Consider the following 5752-nt stretch of genomic DNA (forward strand, 5'->3'; position numbering starts at 1 on the left):
CTTCAGCCTCTGGGGCTGAGCTACAGGCAGTTAGATTTGGGTATGTCTTCTGCCTCTCTTCTGCCTCTGGGGCTGAGCTACAGGCAGTTAGATTTGGGTATGTCTTCTGCCTCTGGGGCTGAGCTACAGGCAGTTAGATTTGGGTATGTCTTCTGCCTCTGGGGCTGAGCTACAGGCAGTTAGATTTGGGTATGTCTTCTGCCTCTGGGGCTGAGCTACAGGCAGTTAGATTTGGGTATGTCTTCAGGCGGAAATTGAGAACAAAGGGATGGAGCAATAACTCTCCACCACCAATTAACCATTTATTTTATTACAGAAAATCACTGAACCACCACTGCAATATAGACCTACACTAAGAACAAGGTGCTTTCTACAACCTAAAAGGATTATTCCGCTGTCCCCATAGGAGAACCCTTTTTGGTTCCAGGTAGAACCCCTTCTGTGCCGAGGTAGAACACTTTTGGATTCCATTCCACAGAAGGTTCTACCTGGAGCCAAAAAGGATTTTCCTTTGGTGACAGCAGAGAACCCTGTTGGAATCCCTTTTCAAAGAGTTTGAGTTTAGTTTATTTTTACAGGGACAGTGCACATTAATCAACATTTCGGTAAAAGTGCTGGCTTTAGCCAGCCGGCTAATTTTCAACCGCAGTCCCTGGGCAGGTTATTAAAAACTATTTCAACACAGACAATCATTGAGCAGTGAGCACACGCAGAGCAACATAGAACAAGCAAGACATAGCATACAGACAGAGCAACATAGAACAAGCCAGACGTAGCATACAGACAGAGCAACATAGAACAAGCCAGACGTAGCATACAGACAGAGCAACATAGAACAAGCAAGACATAGCATACAGACAGAGCAACATTAGCATACAGACAGAGCAACATAGAACAAGCAAGACATAGCATACAGACAGAGCAACATAGGACAAGCAAGACGTAGCATACAGACAGAGCAACATAGAACAAGCAAGACGTAGCATACAGACAGAGCAACATAGAACAAGCAAGAAGCACAGACAGAGCAACATAGAACAAGCAAGACATAGCATACAGACAGAGCAACATAGAACAAGCCAGACGTAGCATACAGACAGAGCAACATAGAACAAGCAAGACGTAGCATACAGACAGAGCAACATAGAACAAGCAAGACGTAGCATACAGACAGAGCAACATAGAACAAGCAAGACATAGCATACAGACAGAGCAACATAGAACAAGCCAGACGTAGCATACAGACAGAGCAACATAGAACAAGCAAGACATAGCATACAGACAGAGCAACATAGAACAAGCAAGACATAGCATACAGACAGCAACATAGAACAAGCAAGAAGCATACAGACAGAGCAACATAGAACAAGCAAGACATAGCATACAGACAGAGCAACATAGAACAAGCAAGACGTAGCATACAGACAGAGCAACATAGAACAAGCAAGACGTAGCATACAGACAGAGCAACATAGAACAAGCAAGACGTAGCATACAGACAGAGCAACATAGAACAAGCAAGACATAGCATACAGACAGAGCAACATAGAACAAGCAAGACGTAGCATACAGACAGAGCAACATAGAACAAGCAAGACATAGCATACAGACAGAGCAACATACAGACAGACAGAGCAACATAGAACAAGCAAGACGTAGCATACAGACAGAGCAACATAGAACAAGCAAGACGCATACAGACAGAGCAACATAGAACAAGCAAGACAGAGCAACATAGAACAAGCAAGACGTAGCATACAGACAGAGCAACATAGAACAAGCAAGACGTAGCATACAGACAGAGCAACATAGAACAAGCAAGACGTATACAGACAGAGCAACATAGAACAAGCAAGACGTAGCATACAGACAGAGCAACATAGAACAAGCAAGACGTAGCATACAGACAGAGCAACATAGAACAAGCAAGACGTAGCATACAGACAGAGCAACATAGAACAAGCAAGACGTAGCATACAGACAGAGCAACATAGAACAAGCAAGACGTACAGACAGAGCAACATAGAACAAGCAAGACGACATACAGACAACAACATAGAACAAGCAAGACGTAGCATACAGACAGAACAACATAGAACAAGCAAGACGTAGCATACAGACAGAGCAACATAGAACAAGCAAGACGTAGCATACAGAACAACATAGAACAAGCAAGACGTAGCATACAGACAGAGCAACATAGAACAAGCAAGACGTAGCATACAGACAGAGCAACATAGAACAAGCAAGACGTAGCATACAGACAGAGCAACATAGAACAAAAAGCAGCAAGACAAAATCCATAAAAGCAACAAAGTGTTTCCACACCTCACAAGTTACAGACAACAGACATGGAAAGCGGCAACACACAGCTAGGGATTATGTTCACAAATCTGATTGACCTTTAGCCATGTCTTCAAGCATTTTGTGAAAGTGTGATATGTGGTGCAGTTATGTGTGTCTGATGGCAGTGTATTCCAGACATGGGAAGCTCTCACAGAGAAAACGGATTTACGAAAGGTGTTTTTCCTTAATAGGCACTTGCTATAGTATGTATTTGTTACTTTTGAGATGGGAAACATGTTTTATATTAAGTTGAACATGTGCTTTTTATGACAGAATGTTAGAATTAGGTGAAATAAAAGTTACACTCCCCAAAAGGTACTCAAGTAAAGGACCCAAGTACTGAACTGGAGGTGGGAGAGCTAACGATGCGTCTACTGTTGCTCTCTCCTCAGATTCTTAGAGAAGCTATTTCAATCTGATATTTCTCCTATGGTCTAAAATAGATGTGTATAGAGGACTCCTCTCTAATATAACATGTCACACATTGTATCAAACTGATGGAATGTTAGGTGTCTCATTGAAAGTCTAACATCTACCATGACTACTGGATGTTTCAATTCTAATAAATAACAAAACAATCCACACCGTAACAACAATATTGCTTTTTTTTTTTAATAAATTTGCTAACAAAAATGACATCAAACATCACTGGCCTGACTTGAGCAGCTCTGCCCGGGGATGGAGCCAGCAACAGCTGCTACCGGTCCGGTCCAGGCTACCTGCAGACCTCCTCCCAGACCTCCTTTTCAGCACCTCCCCTTAACAGGAGAGGTGGTGGAAATGATCAGAGTTGCATTCAACTTGAATAAAGATGAGAAACTCTGGTCTGTGGAGCCACTGGTCTGAGGGAGGACTTCTTTTAAACCATTTCCATTTTGGGAATTTTGTAGGATAGAGGTGGTGATCAGAGATGAATTTTGGATAAAGATGAGAATCTCTGCTCTGGGAGGAGGGTCACTGACCTTCGATGGTTTGTTGCCTGATAAAGAGGATACTTGCTGGCTTGAGGAGACTATAATGAGATGGAAATGTGGCTTGATGACTTAAAGAGGAGGAGGAATTATTGGGGACACTTTTTAAAGTAACCTCAGTGGAATCTCTGAGTTCCAGCTCTAGGCAGACAGCACGTCAGGAGGCTGTAAGACATCACTAAGTACCTTCGATTGTTTGCAGTACACTAAGCCCTCACATTTGGATAATGTCACTTTTTAAATGACATGTATATTAACAGTGTAAAACATGAATAGATGTTTCATTCTGATGTTTCAGCCTCTTCCTTCAGCTGCTGGCTGTCTGGCCCCCTCCTGCTGGTTCCTAATGCCCCTCCTCTCTTCCAGATGACTTGGCTAAGTCTTGTTCTTGTACTCAAGGATCAACCTCTTCTTTCCTCTTGGACCCGCCATCTCCTCTTTTTTCTTTACCTCTAAAATCTTCTCTCTCTCTCTGATTAAAGCTAAATGGCCTTCAATGGCTCTCTTTCTCTGCTCCTCTCTCTCTTCCTCTCTCTGCCTCTCCTCCTCTCTTAGTCTCAACATTTCTTTCTGTCTAGCAATTTCAATCTCTTGTTTTTGATCCTGCTCCTCTTGTTGTCTTGCCCTCTCCTGTTTTCTTTCCATCTCCAGCCGTCTTTCCTCCTTCTCCCTCCTGATTTGTTGTCCTCTTTCTATGTGTTCTCGTTCCCCCTTCAACACTTCTAACCTCCTCTCTTTACGCCTATTGAAGACTTCCCGTGCTTTTGCTTTAACATTAACTACTACATGTTTCTTCATGCTTACTTCCTTTCCTCTCTCTTCTCTTTCCCTGTACTCTTCCTCTGCTTCCTTAATCACTTCCTGCTTTTCTTCCATCTCTCTCTCCTGTTCTATCTCCAGTTCATTCTGTCCCTCAATTTCCCCCAAAATATTTTTCTGCCCCTCCTTTCTTCTTCCTGCTTCCTCCCTTTCTCTCATAATCATCTTTTCTTTCTCCATCTCTTTCTGTTGCTGATCTTTTAATTCCATCTCTCTCTGATTGTCATTGTCTTTCTCCCTTTCTTTCTCCTTCTCCTTTTGTTTCTGTCTCTCCTCTTGTTGTTGTCGTCTGTGTATCTCTTCTATCTCTCTCTGTCTCTTGTTCTCCCCCTCTCTTCCCTCCTTCTCCATGTCAATTTGCTTCTGTTTCCATATATTTTCTTCTTCTTGATCTCTCTCAAACATTATCTTCTCTCCTCTTGTTGTTGTCGTCTTTCTTTCTCACCCATCTCTCTCTGTCTCTCTTTCTCTTCCTCTGCTTCCTTCTCTCTTCTTCTGTTCTTCCTCTTCCATCTCTTTCTCCTGTTCCATCTCAGTTCTTCATTCTCTCTTTCAATCTCTCTTTCAAAATATTTTTCTCTCTTTTTCCTTTTTTCTTCCTCTTCCATCTCTATTCTTCTGTTTCATCTTTCTTCATTAATCTCTTCAATCTTTTTCTTTCTCCATTTCTTTCTGTTCTGATCTCTTTCTTCCTCTCTCTCTGATTTGTCATTACATCTTTCTCCCTTTCTTCTCTCTTTTCTCTCTGTTTCTTCTCGTCTCTTTCTCTTCTATCTCTCTCTGTCTCTTGTTCTCCCCCTCTTTCTTTCCATCTCTATTTGCTTCTGTTTACATCTTCTTCTTGATCTCTTCTCATTATCTTTCTCTTTGTTCGTTCTTCTTTCCATCTCTCTGTTTACATCTTTCTCTTCTTTCTCTCTCTTTCTTCTTCTCTTCATCATCTCTATTTGCTTCTGTTTACATCTTTGTTCTTCATCTCTCTTTCAATCTCTCTCTGTCTCTCTTCTTCTCTTTCCATAATTGTCTGTCTCTTCTCCATTCTCTGTCTTCTGATCTGTCTCTGTCTCTCTTTCTCCCTCTCTCTTTCTTCCTCTTCCATCTCTATGTGCTTCTGTTTGCGTCTCTCCTCTTCTTCTTCTCTCTCCATCTCCTTCTTCTTCTCATCTTCTTCTTGTCTCTGTTTTGGTGTTTTCTCCATTCTCTTTCTTTCTACCTCTTTCTGTTTGTTGTGCTCACCCTCCATCTTCTCCTCCATGTCCATTTGGTTCTGTTTCCATTTATATTTGTCTGTTTCCATATTTTCTAATTCAATCCGCTGTTCCTTGATTTTCTTGAAGACTTCCTCCAATTCAGACGTCTTTTTGTCATTGATGAGGGCTGTCTCCATCTCCATCTCTCTCTTCACTCTATTTTTCATCTCCTCTTCACTTCGTCTCCAATCATTTCTCTCTCTCTGTCTCTATCAAATGTTCTCTCTGGTTCAGTCTCGTCTTTCAATCTAATCTCTTCTTTCATTCTCACAACCTCTCTGTCTAACACTAGTACATTTTGGTTAACCTGTTTCACTCTCTCATTCTGTCTTCTAAACGCTTCTTTCGCTCTTTCAAATTTGATTT

The sequence above is a fragment of the Oncorhynchus tshawytscha genome, linkage group LG04, assembly GCF_018296145.1.
Source record: "Oncorhynchus tshawytscha isolate Ot180627B linkage group LG04, Otsh_v2.0, whole genome shotgun sequence".
Classification (NCBI taxonomy): Eukaryota; Metazoa; Chordata; class Actinopteri; order Salmoniformes; family Salmonidae; genus Oncorhynchus; species Oncorhynchus tshawytscha.